The 19,057-nt window shown below is 39.1% G+C and overlaps 1 long non-coding RNA gene across 2 annotated transcripts in view; it reads right to left on the minus strand.

Annotated features, from left to right (window-relative positions):
* Window positions 1-19,057, minus strand: part of LOC141946128 (uncharacterized) — a 34,636-nt gene that overhangs the window by 12,901 nt on the left and 2,678 nt on the right. Inside the window, exons 3-5 of one of the 2 annotated variants that reach the window (XR_012629734.1) lie at window positions 12,156-12,215; window positions 10,684-10,780; window positions 3,010-3,105 (exon numbers count right to left, since the gene is read on the minus strand). This is a non-coding gene — a long non-coding RNA (uncharacterized LOC141946128). Of the gene's footprint in view, window positions 1-3,009; window positions 3,106-7,945; window positions 8,120-10,683; window positions 10,781-12,155; window positions 12,216-19,057 lie in introns of those variants that run through there. The other variant, XR_012629733.1, reaches the window with a different exon arrangement.

Below are 19,057 nucleotides of genomic sequence, written 5' to 3' on the forward strand. Positions count from 1 at the left end.
ACCATTTGGCTACTCTAGCTTTTGGAGCAGCATTGTAAGCATTCTAGCAGGAGAGGTGTGAAAGTTCATCCGCCTGCATAATTCTTGTATGAACTCATTTCAGTGACACATTCCTCCTGCAGGATTACATTGCAGTTGAGGACACACATATCTGACAACATGTAACAAAACACTTGAAATCAAGGAAAATCAGCTATGGGTTCTTAAAATTAAGCTATAAGCAAGGTGTGTGGGAGGTGTGAGGCCCTACTTCTTTCTGGTTTCTCTTAGTAGCCCACTAAAGTAATTCAGATCAAAAGCACCTCATTAGCTGAGATGGCAATGTGGAAATTCAGATTACAGTCATAAAAACATGCCATTTAGAGGAAGTTAAACAGGTGCTATCCTTTTAAAACATGTCATCCGCTGCTAATGGAGCCTGATTCATGTTATACTATTCAGTGTTGGTCAGAGTAGGTGGAGTCAAATTTAATGACAACTTTTTTTTTTTTTTTAAAGAAGCAAAGCTAGAGGTAGAGTTGCACTTTGTGAAGTGGTACTTTAAAAGTTGATTATTAAAGCCAGTGATACTACTGCAGAACTGGGTACCACTCAAAATGAAGCAAGGTTTCATGATCTGGCCTAATAAGGGAAAGCACATTTGGCTGCCCTGGAGCTGCCTAGCTGGAAGACTGTTGCTCTGAGTCATAGCCTCTCTTTGTTTCCTCTGTTGCTCAAGAGTAAACTACACCCAGTCCAGCATATATGTCTTGACACATCAGCATAGCTACAAATTCTGCATATGGGCTGGGAGGAGGGATAGCGAAGGAGGAAGCAGTTGAAGATTCCCACCCATTCCCTGTAAGCTTCTGACCTGCTCTTTGCAGAGCATGCTTGCTTCCTTGCTTTGGTACCAACTATGTGGGTAGCTGGCAGAAGGGAGGAAAAAGATTCTTCATTCACTTGCATTTCTGCAGTAAGGTACTAGCTGGTCCGTGGCTTGACCCTGGGTGTGACTAACTGCGGAAACTTGGCTTTGAAACTCAGGTAGAGAGTAATTAGGGTTTTAATACTAGCAATAAGAATTACGACATTGCATTACTTTTCAAATAACAGCCATGTACAACAAATGGCAGATGTGCTGTGGCATACAAGTTGTTCAAATATATACACTGCATTTGCAGTAGCCATTTTAAAAAATGAAAATACCCCTAAGATTTTAATTAAGAAAAAAATAAAGCTGCCTGTTATTCTTTTTGAGTAAATGTCAAATTCTTGAAATTTATTCAAAAAGCAAATAATCCCCAAGTCAGTGAAAGACACTGTTGAAACATTTTAAAAGCAAGAGGGATATGAAAAGCCTGTACACAGAATCACAGTAAAAGCTGAGGCTGTTTTCTGATTGCGCTATCTTGTCCAGCTAGTGATATTTTAAATGCCAGTAGTGGCCTGTTCTCTATATTTAAACTATCACAGCAGGGAGGCATTGTATTTCCTATAAATATAGCATTTTGATTATTTACACATGGCCAAATCATACCGTACCCTGAGGAAGGGGCAGCAGATAGTTACATTGCCCTCAGGAGCATGCTGAGACAGACCTGTGGCACTCTCTGGTGTCCAGTTCCTCCCTTTCTCCAGCGGGAGGTACAAGCCCTTTATCTGGGATATGTTTCACTTCCAACTTCATGTTAGCTCAGCTGTGTTTGCAGGCAAGTTGAGGAAGGAAAGGAGTACAAGCGAAACTCCGCCCAGAAGGCAGGAAAGAACACAGCACAGTTTGTAGAGGCAGGTCATTCCCCTGCACTCCAGTAGCAATTGTAAACCAGCCTAGGAAAGCCCTAGCCTCAGTATGGGTATCCTCAGTGAGGATACCACGTGGCACTTTTTAAAATGATCGTTGAAATAATAAAAAAAGCTTCTGGTGGCTGGCATATAGCTGCTGAAGAGGACAAAGGTTAATCAAGGTATGCTTATGAGAAGATTTTAATTTGCTAGGTTTTCAGTTCCCTCCTTAGATGTGCGTGTATTGATGTTTTTAAATATGCAGGTAACCAAATAAAAGACACTACTGCATCATGAACTTAAATAAGATGTACACAAACATGAGGGTAAAATCGGCTCAGACTAGAGGACTAGTTATGGGCAGTAACTTATGTGCTTTTGGTCTTGTGTCCAAGTAATGAAGTGCAGATGTGTTATGAAACTAAAATCTAAATTGTTAGCTGTAAACATTTAATACTGTATCAATCTTTGGTTTTGTTACAAAAGCTAATATTGACCAATAATTGTTTTTCCAGTGGAAACAAATCCAGCCCTTTTGGGCCACTTGGGTAAAGGAGTGCTTCTGAAAAAGCTAATCTGAGCTCAGTAGGGCTGGCTGTAGAATACAGATTGAAGCCATAAAATAACCATACAGAATATGATTCTCTGGAGCCTTAACATAAATATTAAGACTCAGAATCCAAATTTCTCTGGATATATAATATTGTCATTAATGAAATACGAACACGATCATTTTAGCAATAGATACAGTGATCTTACTGGCACTTTCACATTCTAGTTACGTGGGTAGGAGTATCTCGTAACGGTACAGGAGATCCAAATCAACCAGTCTGTTCAAACTATTTTTCTCTTAAGATAAAGCATTTGCTTAAAGATAAATGGATGATACTAAGATACATTAGCCTTGTGCACAGAGAAAGAGCCTTTTATACTGGATAATTTGGATTTCCTAGCTCTACACAAACCAACACATTCATAGGATTGTATATGGTATCAGTCTACACTCCCGTGAACCTCTGTGTGAATGTGAACGGTCTGTCTGCTCTTTGTAATAATAGATACAAATGTAATTGTATGCCAGCCAATGTAATCCAAAGCAAGAGTTATTTTAAGATGGGCAAGAAGCTGGTTACAAGGCAGTGGAATGTACCAATTCTCAGTCAAATACCTTTCCAGAATTTATAAATAAGCAACTTTAAAAAATAAAGAGGGTAAAAATTAAAGGCTAGTTCAGTTATTGCCTACCAGAATTTTCACTGCTGTCCCCAGAAGCTGGGAAACTGCTCGAAAGGAAGGAAGAAGGTCCAGCCTTCAGTATCCATATACCCCTGCACCAGCAAACTGCAGAGCAAGCAGAAGTAGAGGAACTCACGTTAAATTTCAGATTATAAAAAGAAAAGTGTGTTTGCCACACCTATTTCAGAAAAGAATTCCAAAGGGCAGTGATCTGTAAAGACACACTTCGTGTTTCACGATTAAACATGGAATATGGAGTTCTTCACCTCTGGTCCTTTACCTCTGACATCTATCCAAGGACTGTGCAGTATTGTGTGACGTGTTCCACAACAAATACAGAAGAATTAGCACTAATCAATAACATTGGAAGCCTCAGTAAAAAGGCTAGAGACTAAACAGACATGAAAATAAGTAGCTTCTCCTAATGAGAAATGGTACCTTTTCTAGGAACGAGGTGAGCAGGCAAGAAAACGGAACAAACTCTGAAGCGTTACTACTTCTATTATATATACTCAGGGGCTAGAGGATCTATCTGCAGGGCTGTTCAGCTGCCTTCACAAAGATAAAATTAATTTTAAAAAATCGGGGGTTATCTTAGTTTTAAAACAGTAAAAGAAATACACTGAATTGAGCAACAGAGGGTTATGGAACTTTGAACAGTGAATAGATTTGCAAAATCATCTACATGGATTACCTGAAGCTCTGATTTATTGCTTTTCATCATTTGGTGAATTTTGAGTTCAGGAAATCTCAGCTCCTTCCATTTGCAGAAATGAGCAATGTCTGGAAAAATTCTCTTGTGCGTTTCCCACAGGGCTGGCAGGCAGATGATGTATGTTTTCTGCAGCCCATATAGATCTGTGGCAAAGAATATGAGGAACCAGTAGTCTTTCCTGCCTCTCCTAGTGCACAGCTCAGAGTGTAATATCTGTTAGCAAGAGCTGTAACATTTAACAGAGTCTGAGTTTTTCTATTTTATTTAAAGATAATTGAGATTAAATCAAGGAAAACCTAAAGCAGTGTTGCCCAGTGGCCAAAAATATGAAGATTTTTACTTTGATGAAATGGTAACACATACCCCTAGTTAAGCATTTCAGTAGGTGTTGGTGATTACTTGGTCCCCAAGACCTTCTCTCAGTGTCATAATTTCTGATGAGCTCTTGTCTCCATTCCTGCTCTCCTCAACTGCCTTTCCAACTACCATGAAAACTGTTTCTCTTGGCCTACTACCTCAGGGAAGAGTGAGATAGAGCAGATTTGCATGTGAAGATTTCTCTTAACAATTTAGAGAGCTTGGTCAAAAAAAGTTGGGAGTTCAACTCTAATTTATCTCTCCAATTAAAGGTGATCTTGATCCTCAGTCATCAAATTCAAGTGTTTATCAAGCTGTCTGCATGCCAGGTTATAAAGCCAGCTCTTGAGATGGAACATGCCTGGAAGCATGAGGACAAAGATGAAGGTAACTGTAACTCAATCCAGATTTGGCTTCTCTCCACTCAAAATACTGAAATAATTTTATTTACTTTAAACCTTTGGAATTTTGTACTTTTGAAATATGTAAGCATCTGCAGTAGGTGCTGAAAGTGCACAGCAGCACTACCAACTTGTAAATAGCCTTATTTAAATATTCAGTTTTGAATATTGTGCAAAGAAAGAAAAAAAATGCTAGTAGTGCATCCTGACAAAGAATAAATCTACATCAGAGATATTTTATCCTTCTTAACAGTAGTTACTTCAATATGCTGCTCTGTGAAAAAAAAAAGTATCAGATTGAAATTTAACTGTATGGATATATTAGATTACGCTGCATAAAGGATATAAGGTAGAAAGAGTTGTATAACAATATCATAAACAAATATTGCTGCCTAGAAACAGCAGGCATAGACACATTAAAATATTTAAGGTACTTAAATATTAACTACCTAGCAACAAGTCCGTGATTACTTCAAGGAAAATATGCACTACTAGGGAAGGCAGAAATCATAGCAATCATTGTTATTATACTTTTTTTTTACAGTAACAATTAAGACACATCACTCTTGTTACATAACATACAATTACACGCATAGGGAACCCCTGCCTTAAATAGTTTATGCTTGACTACATTAAGAAACAATATAGGGCTATGAAATTACAGGATACGTATTTGATAGAGCTGAGAAACTGGCTCTCTGCATCACTAAGCTCTAGTTTGTGCTCTGCCTCTGATTTGCAGTGTGACCATACCATCTCACTTATATCCATCCACACAGTCCTGTTTTGGTGCTTGGGATTATAATGTAGTTTGCCATAGCACAGGCAAACATAATCCGAGGGATGTTACATGACACTGTCTGACAAGAGATCCAGCACAGGTTGCGAGTCTTCCTTCCCTTGACATTGCTAAAGTCACTTAATGTTCCTGCATGTTACTCTCATCGTGACCCACGCATGAGGAGCTCCTGGGGGTTACAGCTCAGCTCTGCTGTGTCTTCCTGCACCACCATTACACATTCCAAGCGTATGAGCCCAAAGGCAGAATTTCCTCCTGCAGTATTTGTAAAACAGCTGAAAGGACTGTGATGGAAAATGGTTTCCAGTAATAGTTAAACAAACTTTCTAATCTTGCATGTGTTCATTACAGCAGTGAGTAAACATGTTGGCAGGGTGCTTACATGCTGTGGTGGCAGGCTCTAGTAGATGCCTACATTCCTATGATTTTTTTAAAAGCTTATAAAAGGTGTTAGGTTAATGCAGGTTTGCAGGGTGTTGGAGGCCTTGGGTTCCTGCAGATCTAGTTATAACAAACAACACTGACATATCCAGCATTTTAAAAGCCAGGATACTTTCAGATTTGGCTTCCAAACTAGCTTTTGTAGAACCCTACTTGCACATGACACTCTCAGGCTTCTCATAAAACCAGTAACTGTTTCCAGTCTGGGATCTACACAAAGACAGTAATCCCCTAGCAGAGGCATTAGACTTTGGTTTAAAGTTTATAAACCAAAAAGAAAGCCACTGGCTCATTTCTGCACCTCTATTCCATAACCACAACTCTAATCCTCATCCCAAAATTCAACACTACCAACAAGCCTAATCCATCAATCTCTACCGGCCTCAAAAGAAATACAAGCCTGCAGACTTGGGCAGAACAAGCCTTGAATTTCTCCATCAGCACTTCTAGACTGAACACTAGCAGCAGTCCTTAATTTCCTGCAAGCTTGAAACTGAGTACAACCTAATTGAGGGAAAGGATGGTAAATTGAAGTGGAAAAAACACTGAGCGAAGGTGTAGATTCAAACACCTCACGCACACCTACTTTTGAGATTATTTAACAGCTTAGCTTTTTTATGGTAGGTTTGGCTTTTCAATAGGTGGAAATGAATCAGCCCATTGCAAAGCCAGGCTCTGTATAAATGTGCATCCAGAAAAAGTTGACAGCTTTTACTCATTCACTTGAATTTGTGCTTTTATTGAATGAAGAATGTGGAATTTAGCCACATCTTTATTATTTGTGAATGTACTGAGCTTTCCTCTGATAAACCAGTAGTTTATTTCTCTGCTATAAGTCATGCTTTCTTGTTTTTGTCACTTGTGAAAAATGCACTAGCGCCTAACTCACAGAGGTGTTTTCAGACACCTGGCTCAGCTGGGGCAACAGCCTAGAGGTACAACAGCCCCTTTTACACTTGTGGTTTTTTAGTTTCAGGACACACCGCCTGGTAAGACTCACGGACACCAGTTTAGCAGAGGACCTGCATGTAAGTGGCATGCAGAGAAGGGTGATGGAAGAAGAAAACTTCATGATGTTGGTTCTGGTTGCTTAGAGAGTGTCGTGTTCTTTGTGTTCACCATTCCAAGCAAATGACTCTAGATAGCCTTAATTCCATTAAAATAATAAATATAAATAAAGATTTTTACAGGGAGGCTTAAAGCATTTCTTTTTATAACTGATTCATTCAGATTTTGTACCATCCAAGTTCCTTCATCTAGAGGGTGAAACTCTCCCAGTGTCACATGGTGATATTTTTGCTTTTTGCCCATAAGTTTTCCATTGGGAACTCTGCATGAGTCTCCATCAGTTGTTGACAGAGCCTGATCCATCAGTGCAATCCACTCCTGATGCATCCTTTTTTATAACACTCCTCTCACACAGGGGCAGGAAAATCAGGGAGCTTTTTGTGCTTACGATTTTCCCAGTTCTCCCTGGTGGATTTTCTGCCTCAAGGATTGCACAGCTGAAGCTTCCTTTGTTGCCAGAAGTTGGAACAGAATCTGAGTGCATTTATGTAAATGATGGAGGAAGAAAAGACCAATTTTTGTATTAGTTCATACGGACATTTCAGGTGTGATTCAAGCTGGTCATGTGCAGAAGACATATCTTGGCAAAATGAAGCTCTGAGAATCTTTCAAATTTACAATCTAAAAGACTGAAGTTACTTGGGCTTGAGCCAAGAAACATGTTTCTAACTAACTTCATTTGCTACATGGTGCTCTGATAAAGGCAAAATCCAATCTAATAATGAAGACACTAACAATGTCAGTAGATGGTAATTTAACATTCATCATACAGCCAATATTTACATAAAGAAAATGGGCCATTACAGCATTATTATTAAAACCAGCATAGACTGGGTAATTTTACGCCGTGACAAAATTTTCTTTTTCTCAGGGCCACCTGATACAGTTGCATTACCGCAAGTGGAAAATACAGCCCAATGGCTCATTCCAGCCGACTGTGGCCGTTACCCGCCCTTCTCAGCTCCAAGTATGACGTCAACAGCAACGTGACGTCAAACCCGGGACGAGAACGGTCCCCACCGACCAGCAGAGGGCAACGGAGCCCCGCGGATGGCGCCGGCACCGCCGCCTCCCTCCCGGCCCCGGCTCTGGCCAAACCCGGCGGCACCGCCCGGCTCCTTCCTCCGGAATCGGGGCCGATGGGGCAGTGCGCGGGCTCGGCGACTCTTTCTAAAGCAGCCGCCTCAAAGTGTACTTTTAATGAAGCACAGAGCGTTGAGCGTGGAATGGTGAGCGGAGAGAAGGTGACGCAGCCGATTTGTGCCGCAGCAGCTTGTCGCTCCCGTGGCAGAAATCCACCAGCGGGTCCAGAGCTGACTGGATTTTTTACAGTACCTACTGTCAACACAGAAAACACTCTATGAAAGACACGAAACTCCTTAATTTCCTTTATTTTATTCATGCATGCTAAGGCACTAAGAAATACAGGTTCTTGTTTTAACTTAGCAATTTTATATGATATGAAAAAATCCCCAATGACACCGGCACGAGGAACAGGGACAGTGAGTGAGGCAGGGCCTTCTGTGCCAGAGCAGGTAGTGCTTGTATCAGTCTTACGGCACATAAACACCATTTTCAGCTCAGTGCAGGTGTTCTTAAAAGTGGAGGCTTGCAAGTGATGGCTGAAACCCTTCAAACCTCAAAACTACGAAATATGAGGAGGAGTTAAGTAATTCCAGTACTTTGTATCAGAGTGATTTTTCCTTATACGGCACTGGGGAGCTGTACTGTCAGGCTTCTGAGGACCAGCAAACTTTAAAATTTCAGCTCTGCTTTTTAATAAAGTGCTGCTTCAAGTGAAAGGTTGGACTAATGATCCTCAGAGGTCCCTTCCGACACTTTGATGTCTGACTCATTTTAAAAGAGCAGGACATCAAAATCACAAACAATTATTCAGTAAACCTTTTTTTTTTTTTTTTTGTCAAGGGTGTTATTTCTCAAAGCCAGGCCAGGTCAGACTTCATATAAGCCACTTTTTCCCCGAGATGGAGTGACTGCATATCCTATTTTAAAGTGACTTACGTCAGCAACAAAAGCTGCCAAGAAGTCACAACCATCTGACTCTAAGGGTTGCTCCAATCCGTTTGATATGACAGCTGATGCAGCCTTCTCTTGAACAAATTGGACTGTAAGAAGAGGACATATAAAGCATAGACCAAAATTGGTCTTTGCATAATGGCGTACTCCCCACATAAATTCATTCTACTATCACGATGGTTGGGGATTATTCTTCACCTAATTTCCATCTCAGGGAACTCTGCATGTCTTACATGTACTTATCTAGTATTTTAATTATATGATTCCAGAGTGTTTTCTGGTCATAAAATACTCCACGGGGACAGGTCATATGGCTATTATTCCAGGTTACAAGTGGCACAGTAAATTATTTGCAGTATCAGTAGTATAACCCAGCGGTGTTGTTTCCCCAGTCCTTCCTGAATCCTTTTCCTGTGGGCATTATACTGCTGTGAGCAACATAATTTATTTTATCTTCCATAAGCTGAATCCAAATACATTGAATAAACTGAAGGATACATGGCTACTTAAAATTACATACTCCAACTGAGAAGCAAATCTGTGACCACAGTTGGTTTTGTTAGTGTTAAATTGCATTTGCCTCTGGATGCTGTGTTTGATTAAAAATAGGGTAGTAGCATCTATTTTTAAGGCTGTTATCAAAGTTAAATAGAGAGTCTGTATTTATCTTTTTCACTATAATTAACATTGAGGCTGAGACAAATCAAATCAGCCAAACAGAGCAATTGCATGCATAATGCACTAGTTGGTCTCAGAAACCTTGTTTCAAACCCTTTTAGTTGAGCAGGAAATTTATTTGGGGACTTGCTGATGTTTGTTTTCTCTTTTTTGGGGGTTTAGGATATTTTTGGCACATTCAGAGCTGCTTCTGTAAAGGAGTAAGCATAGCTGAGCGGGGAAAAATGGAATGCCAGCCTTTTCTCTCTTTTTTCCTGTTCTCTGTGTGAACCTTTTTCTTTACATTGTTTATTCTTTGCTTTTTTGGAAAACACTGAAAAAATCTCCCTCAAGTTTTAAAGTACATTTGGACAATAGAAGCCTAGAAAGAAAGCACCAGTAAACAGCACAGAAAGAAACAAAACTCTTGTGAAGAAGGCATTTTTTCTTAATTAAAACAATAAATTGGGAGGCTATGGCCCAAACTTTCTGACAAAGTATCTACAGCCGTAAGGAAGCGCTAGAATCCACTGGCCTGAAATTTGAAAATCCTGCCATTTCTCAAGAGGATCTGGATGGTTAAGTTCAATTTGTACGTTATTTATAATGAGGCAGGTTTAAATTAAATAACCTCACAAGACCTGAGCATAGGAGGTGACACCAAGGCCATCATTCTGAAGACTCAGAACCCAGCTGGAAGAAGAACAGCAAGTGAGGATGCTGCTGTGAAGCAGGGCAGCAAGTAAAGGTTAGATAGCATGAATGTTGCAATTTCTGGTTAGTTAGCAAATATTTGCAGTTCTGTGGTGTTGCTATGCCTTGACAGGAACTTCTGCTACTACTTGATAGATATATGCATGAGAGAAGACAGAAAGAATGGGATAGATGAAAAGAAGGTTAAGGAAATATGGAGATAGGCAAAGAGACTGAGATTCAGAAAAATAAGGGTGCAACAAATCACCATAGGTTGTGAATAGGAAGAGATCGCATTACCTCATTGCTGTCTTGCCCAACCTGTTCTTAAAAAACATTAGTGGTGGATATTGCCCAGCTAATTTCAGTGAGCAGTCTATTCCCATGTTTATTTATCCAAATTCTTTGTTTCTAACTCATTCTTCCTGCAATTATGCTCACTACTTTTTGTCTTATCTGCAGTAAGACCTGCAATTGTTTAGTCTCAAAAAGAAAAGGCTCAGGGGGGATCTTACCAGTGTGTATAAATGCCTGATGGCAGAGAGAAGAGAAGATGGGGCCAGACTCTTCTCAGTAGTATCCAGTGACAGGACAAGAGGAAATGGGCACAAACTGAAACACAAGAAATTCCACTTAAAGTTAAGAAAAAACTTCTTCATTGTGAGGGTGGTCAAACACCGGCACAGGTTGCCCAGAGCAGCTGTGGGGTCACCATCTTTGGAGATACTCAGAACCCCACTGGACATGATCCCGGGCAACCTGCTGTAGTTGACCCCGCTGTGAGCAGAGGGGTTGGACCACAGGTACCTTTCAACTTCGACCATTCTATGATTCAGCCACAGTGAACAAAGAAACCAGTTATTCTTGACCCCTTTCCATCAATTTTTATATATTTCCAGACTGTCTTCCTCTTTCCCATGAGAAACTAAAGAATCCTAATTCTTCATATCATAGATCACAGCTTCTAAAATTCAGAACATCCCTGATTTCCTTTAGCTCATTTTCAATTTATAATTCTGGAAATGGTTGTATCAAACTGAATATAGTATTCCCACTGAGGTCTTACTCACAGTAGAGTAAAAGGATTACTTCATAGGTCTTACGTATAATGCTCGTGTGTATTCATTTTAGTATAACTGGATTTTATTTCACTATTTTGTTACTGGTTGGTCGATCAGTTTATGATCTAGGATTACCCCAGAACTCCTGGTTAACCAGCTGTTCCTGAGCTTGTATTTATGCAGATGATCATTCCTCTTGGAAATTTTTCTCTTGCCAGTCATTTCATTCATTTCAGGTAATTCAATCAATTTGCCACAACAATCTCATAATGGAATCCTGATACCCAGTGGGCATTCAGGCCCTCCTAGCTTGATAATTTACTAAGTACACTTGTTAGTCCATTATTTGGGCCATCAGTAAAGATACAGGACAATACTAAACTCGTGAGTTGACCATTAGTAACCACTCTACAAGAGAAACTTCCCAACTATTTGGGACTGTGGAGGTGTCCTAACCGGACCGTATTTCTTTAGATAGTTATTGGAAAATCACAAGAGACAGGATCAAAGGCCATATTAAGTGCAGATATATACTATCGCCCCGGACTGCTAGACTCTCATAAGAGGAAAGGGTATCGATTCAATCCTAAATCTATTACATTAACTGCTCCTAAATTTATTATGTTAACTGCTTCTTAACACTTTGTTGTCTTGCAGGTACTTGAAAGTACATACTTTGATTATTTTTTTCTATTCTTCTTTCATTTAAGAAAAGGGTCTGACTGATCTAAAATTCGCTGAGTCTTCCTTCTTTCCCTTTTTTAAGGCTCAGGATGGTGGCACAGATTCATCATTATATATAAAGCTATAACCTCCCATTGATTTCGCAGACATTGGAAAACAATAGTAAATTAGAAGCCCAAATACTTTTCCTGCTTTCAGGTGCCTTGCTCATCCTCTGATAGTTTTCCAAGATCAGCACTTACTTCTCCAAGGTTATTATGTCTCCACCTGGTCCTACCGGCTCAATGACATAGTGTAGACTCCTGCAACAATAACACATGCTTGTAATTTTTCCCTTCAATAATTACTCAGAGATAGATCTATTTCCTCCTGCATTCCATACGGTGTGATGGTGTATATGGTAGGCTTATAATGCCTTAATAAATGAAATGGTGCCTTGTAATTCTTATGTGCCTCTTCCCCCAAAGAGGTAATTGATTATTTCTAAGTAGTTTCTAGGACATTTTAGAATTTTGTTCAGGAAAGGCTTTGACTTTTTCTCAGGAACATCTTCTGGTAAAGCTGAGTCATCTGTGTAGCTACGTATCAGTTACAGTGTTATAGCTCTCTGATTTATAACACATAGTCATAGATCTAGGGTATAAAGTTATCATAGATATGCAGTATATATATTGTTCAAAAATATATATATATATATATGTATGTTGTAACGTAATTAAAATGTCAAACAAAGTGAAAAGCATGTTAGTAATTGCCAAGTGTTACATGTGGCTCTGATTCCACCTTGGCTTCTCGCTGGTGTTTCCCTTCACAAATGCAAAACCTGACTGACTCCAGTGACAACACTGAACTTTCCTGATTTGTCTGAGGTATAGTCTTACAAAATTTTTTTCTTATTATTTCCATAAAATATAGAGATTGCTTTCATTTATCTGCATATAAATATGAGTGTAAACTCTTTCACCATAGCAGCTTAAAACATTTTACACGTATCAATAGTCAGGCTATAATACCTCCACACAGTAGGGAAATACTACCCTTAGTCATATATGGGAAAAGCAGGGTACAGAGAGCTTAAGTTATTTATCCAAAGCTAGGCAGATAGGACAAAGATTCAGATTTTCTGATTTTCAGTCCTCTTTTTCAGTCTCATGTCTATCTTCTTTCCCTAGATTTTACAATGACCTACATATCATTGCACAAGAAATGCAAAGCCAGCAATAAACACTTTTAGCCTGTACATAGCAGTGATCATCTATCCTAGTTATTCAAGTATAGAACATATAATCTCACAGGAAAATAAAATTCTTTTAATCTTCTGGTTTAGCCCTTTGAGAGTCATGAGAATTCTAATTACCGGTACGGTACTTAACTGCGCATCAAGAGCTTGAGGATTGCCAATTCTATACAGGACTTTTTTTATCCACATGCCGCAGACGAAGGAAAAGCTGATAGTGTTTTTTGACCTAAATTATAGCCTAGCAGCTAGAGATTCTGCTCTTGGGACAAAAGGATTCAGTGCCACTCTTAGAACTTGATACATCTCTACTCTTCTCTTAAATACTGATATGTTTATCTGCAGTATAAACGCAGCTTTACGTAAAGGTTGTGGTTCTGCAAACCCACATTAGAGAGCAGTGGGTATGTACGTCAGGTTTTATTATGGCTCTATATGTCTGCTAAAATAACTTCACTAGCAGTGTTAAAAATAATCACCTCTTCGGCCAGCATATCTGTGCTGCTGAATCTGATTGAGATACAGCAAGGCTTACAGAAGACCACTCTTACTGTTCCAGCTCACATCATTTGGGAAGGTGATATCACAGTCTCTGGAAAAGCTCCTCTGGATGGCACCTCTGTGCCTCATCACAGGGCTCTGCTGCTCTAAGTGTGGATGAGCACAAAAATTGGATTCCTTACAGATGAAACAAAACCAGAAGATGCACTCCAGGACTGCATCTGATGTGCTCCAGTTGCTAAGGCGTCTGTAGGACAAAACTAGATCTAATCTTAAATAAAGCTCCTGGAACGTGCGTAGTGCGGAAGCTGGATCCTCAGCACCAGCTGTTTTGTTCTCCAACCCCTTTCGTATCGTACTGTGCTGCTTGCTAATGTAGGCACGGTTGGCATTAGCGTATTTGTAATATAGACATGATCTGATTCTGCATTGCTTGGCAACTCAGGATGAATTGCCAAGTGAGTGACACTAAAGTAAATCCTGACCCTAAAAAATTAGGCTCTTCCCATTCAATAAGGGCCAGGTAGGTTTACTGTTACTCTGGTTACTGTTATTTGGAGTCCAGTTTCATAAACAGTATTTTAGTAGGTTATTCTGCATCTGCATTAGTTCCCTGAATTAATTTCACAATATGTTGCACAAATGCTTGTGGCTATGCAGTGCAGGCATGGTACAGGAATAGAAACACGCAGCTGGGAAGGAGGAAATGATTATTTAAGCTGGCCTTAGCAGTATTGTTGCTGAATGTCACAGCATATCAGACCTTACTCTGAAAAGTTCCCTCTGGAACATCTTTTGGGGTAAGGAAAGGAGGATTTCACCCCCAATTAATTTATTGCATAGGCTTTTGCTGCAACTGAACAAGTACATATGCTATTTTAAAAGCATGTTAGTCACAACACAGAAAATGAAGTCAACTAGAGTGACAGGATACAAATATTTTGTATTAAAAATGTAATAATTGAATAGAGTACTAAAGTGTGTCTTCCATCACAACTTGGTAATGCTTAAATCCTGGGGTGCTGAGACCACTGGCTTCCAGGCTGATCAGTAATGTCTCCCTGTCTTACGTTCCATCCCTTAAACATCTGTTTCTGTTACTGTTCCTTGTCTTTTGTGATGGTTCTAAGTCTCTGGAACCTGAAGAGACATTTCGCTTTGGCTCTGTACAGTACCTAGCACAGCGGGGTTCCTTATTCATAACTAGAGCTCCTGGGCATGACAGTAATGTAAACAATGCATAATAATTAATAAATATTCTATAAAATAATAAGTGCCATGAGAAAGGGGAGCAAGAGGAAAGTGATTTTAAAAAACTCAGGGAAGGTTAGACTTTTCCTGCATTTATTTCCATCACATTCAACTGATAGAGATTTTTGCATGGAATAACTGATACATTTTCATAGGACAGCCAAAACCAGGGTGAAAAGTGACAAAAAGAAATGTGTAACACTTTTGTACTTGGCAACTATTGCTATTCTTCGGGTGTTATTTGATGCTCAGACTGAACAGTATTCACAGCACATAAAGTTATGTGAAGAATGGAATACATATATTTTGCTATTTTACTATCAAGTTGCCATAATAGCAAGAAACTGGGTAGTCATATTCATAACTAGAGACAGAAAGTATGATAAATCTTGAGAAAAAGCTAGATTCAGTGAACCGTAATACCATTACAAAGATAACCGGATGGTTTTTGTTTGATAATTTAAATTAGAAAAAAAATCAGAGAAAAAAAAAGCAACTTCCAAGAAAACCACTTACAAAATTGATACAAATTGGCTAAATTGTATCAGAAAAGAACAGACTTATTTTTTTTTTAAAGACATATTAAATTCCAGTGATCCTAAAATTTTACTTTTCATCCCTTCTAAAAGCAAAAGTCTTGGGTTGTTTTTTTTTTGAAATGTGAACTATTTTTAAAAAAACAACATAAATCAAAAGTAAAGAAAGAGAGGCAAGCTCTTCCAAAGGGTAATAAAACCATTAACTTTCTCAGACTGTTTTTAAATCTTATTTTGATGAATATATCTTCAATGACTTGCTAATGGATTTCCACCCCATTTTTTATTAAATTTATTCTGCTCCACTCCCAATACACAGAGTTAAATACTGTTTTGTAGCTAGAACCACCAACAAGACAAAGTTGTCTTTGAAACATTTCCATAGAAGCCCAAATTATGACTTCATGCCACCCTAATAAAGACACATATGGTTGTGAGGAAGCCTATTTTCGAAACACCTACACTGAAACCTTCTTTGATCAAACGTAGGTCTAGAAAGGGAAATCTCTTGTAAGGCAAATGTGCAAAAGCCCACACTAGGGAAAAATGAGTCTGTTGTGTCTATTGCCTTGGGCAAATGGGATTCATGCTTCATCAGCCCTTAATCAATGAAAAGACTGAAATTGGGCTGTGGAGAAAAAAAATACAGTCTACTTGGTGAAGAACTTTGTTTGTCTGAGCTGGTCTACTCTGTACACTTACAAAACCACTGGAAAAGCAGCATGACTAGGTGATCAGATGAGGAAAAGCAAGTAGAATCTGTTGTAAATTAGCTGTGAATTTTATGATAATGGGCATGAAGAGCAGCCTGTCATTTACTTGGAGAAATTACAAATTAAATGTGGCCTTAGTATACTATAAATAGTATTTTAACTGATGAAGGCAGACCAACAACACAGGAAGGAATCTTTTCATGTGTGATTGCACTAGCTTGGTAGTCTGCAAGGTGAAAATTGTAATTGCAGAATAAAAGAATCGTAGGCAGTCAAAACATTCTCATTTATTTTTGCAAGTGGTCTCATTGATTTGATCTTAACAGAATTGCAGCTGAGGGAAATCAATACATTACCCATGAGCCGTATAGTACACTGCAGATGTTAACCACATACACATTGCTTTGAAGGGAAGATGTTATTTTTTTCCTATGTGCTCGGTGAAATTCGGTGAAGCCTGATTCCCATTGGCAAGTAAGAGGTTTTCATGGGGAAAGAGGAAATACCAGAGTCCCTCTTCCTTTAGAGATAACAGCTACAGCTGCCATATGAAAAAGTTATTTCAGTGGAAAGAAAGCTAAAAATAAATTCAGGCAAAAATTCTTATGCTGAACTGTTTTCCCTGGTTTTGAGAAGGTTTTAGGTTTCTTGCCAAAAGTGAATATTCATGCCAGTGGTTTTGTATTTCTCTGTTATAAACCACAACATAATAGTATTTTTCAGAGTATTTAATATTGAAAGTACATTTACAGGTACTTCAGAAGTGTTCTGGTGGCAACTGTTGGCTGTCACAAACAAATCTCTTTTTATCTGTTATATTGCCAATCAGAAGAGCCTGTTGTGTTACTTTTGTTCTGAGGTTCCTTATCAAAGCAGGCTTTTCAGAGTCTCTGTTTAATGCATAATATAAGCTCTCTAAAAAGCGCACAAAAGCCTTTTCAAAAAAATATTGCAGACAGGAAAGTAACTCAAGAGCGTTTCTTGCATCATCGTTTATTAACCACCTCACACAGCTGGGGAGCTATCAGGTTAATAAATATGTGATGAAGGATTAGGTAAATTAAAGAATCTGATTGGAATATTGTAGAATCCCTGATCCATGGATGTGATTTAAGACAGTAAGGGTATAGCATCATGGATTTATTACTCATATTCTTGTATTAGTAGGAACACATTAGAACTATCTGAGTTACAGAAACAGGGAAAGCATAAGTGGGTAGGGACTACCAAGGAGGAATACAGACACATTGTCTGGGCACACAGGGGTGAAAACAGGAAGGACAAAGAGCAGCTAGATTAAAAACTGGCAAGGACTATCCAGGGTAACAAGAAAGGCTTCTATAGTTACTTCGGCATTAAAAAGATGACCAAAGGAAACGTAAGCCCACTGCTGAGTGGGGTGGGCAACCCTGGGATGAAGAACACAGAAAAAGCCGAGGCCTTTTTTGCCTCAGGTTTTACTAGAGGATCTGCTTTCAGGCCTCCCATGCCTCTGTTTGAATAGCAAACTTGGGGTACAGAAGTCCTACCAGTGGTAGAGGAAGACCGAGTTAGGGAACTACTTAAAAAAACTGACATACAAAAAGTCCATGGGACCTATGGGATGCATCCAGAAGTGCTGAGGGAGCTGGCTGATGTCACTCCAAGACTGCTTTTTATCATCTTTATCATAGCACTTGACAATCCTTTAAACAACTAAACTGAATATACCTTGAATAAATAATAAGGTAGCAAAAATTATTTCCACTCATTGGGCAGCTAAATAAGTGATGGCTCAACCTGTCAGTCAAAAGCAAAGCAGCAAATGTCCATACTATAAAATTTCCACCAACTGCACCTACGAACTGGTATCTCTAATAGCAAAAGAGCAATGAGCTGACTATAATGACATCATGCAGGCAAACAGGAGTGCTTTGAATATGTTACAGGTATATTCACTGCCAAAGAGGATTTTTCTGATGTTCGTCTGGAAGCTACCAGGAGCATGAAAGCCAAACAGAGAAAAAAATGTTTCACGACTTCTTACTTACAGACATTTTGAAATATAGGTCCTCACACTCTCTTGCAGTGTCATTTCCAAAACTGGTATCATTCATCCAGGAAGAGTTGCGTATTTGTCCAATCTATCCAGTCAATTGTACTTCCAAGTATGGACTGTTGCTAAATTGTATCATTTCTCATTAATCAACATTGAAACTTGAAATCAAGCTGTGGGCAATCAGGTAATATTGAGAGTGAGAGTGCATGACTCATTGTCAGCCTATGCATTTCCTTACCGTTAGCTATTGACAATGAATTGAAAAACCACAAAATTCCTTCTCCAATTTTTTTCCCTATGTTAACTAAAGCTGACAGGCTCATAAAACCACTGCCCAGCTGTGAATCTATGGAAAACACACTGAATGTAAACAGAAAACTACCCAAGGGGACAAAAACCCAGAGCAAAAGGTGAACAAGGGTGAAACAAAGTCTGTCCTTTAAATCCCTGCAAGGAGCTCTGAATTATTTTAACGGTAACCCTACGCATTGCACTACAACACTGAACTACTTGGGAAATGCATGCAGAATAGAAATGCTATTGCAAGTGGCAATGATAAATGTTTAGCAAATGATAGTGCAGACTGCCCAGAAATAGAGGAAAGAGATGGGAGCAAAAATAAAGGGTTATCTTTTGACCCATTGAGATGTTCAGTTCTTAGTCTTAAACCAGAAAAGTTCTGAGGCTCATGCTCATCTTAAAGGATGTTAATATCTGATCAAACATATTTAATTTATACATCTAAAGTCATGCATACACTTAAATGCTTTTCTAGACTGGATGCTCAGTACCTTCCAAAACCAAGCGGCTAACCTCCCCAGTAGTCCACCCCCTCTGTCAGCAGAGGCTTCAGTACCCCCAGCCAGAG

The sequence above is a fragment of the Strix uralensis genome, chromosome 7 (assembly GCF_047716275.1).
Source record: "Strix uralensis isolate ZFMK-TIS-50842 chromosome 7, bStrUra1, whole genome shotgun sequence".
NCBI classification, from domain to species: domain Eukaryota; kingdom Metazoa; phylum Chordata; class Aves; order Strigiformes; family Strigidae; genus Strix; species Strix uralensis.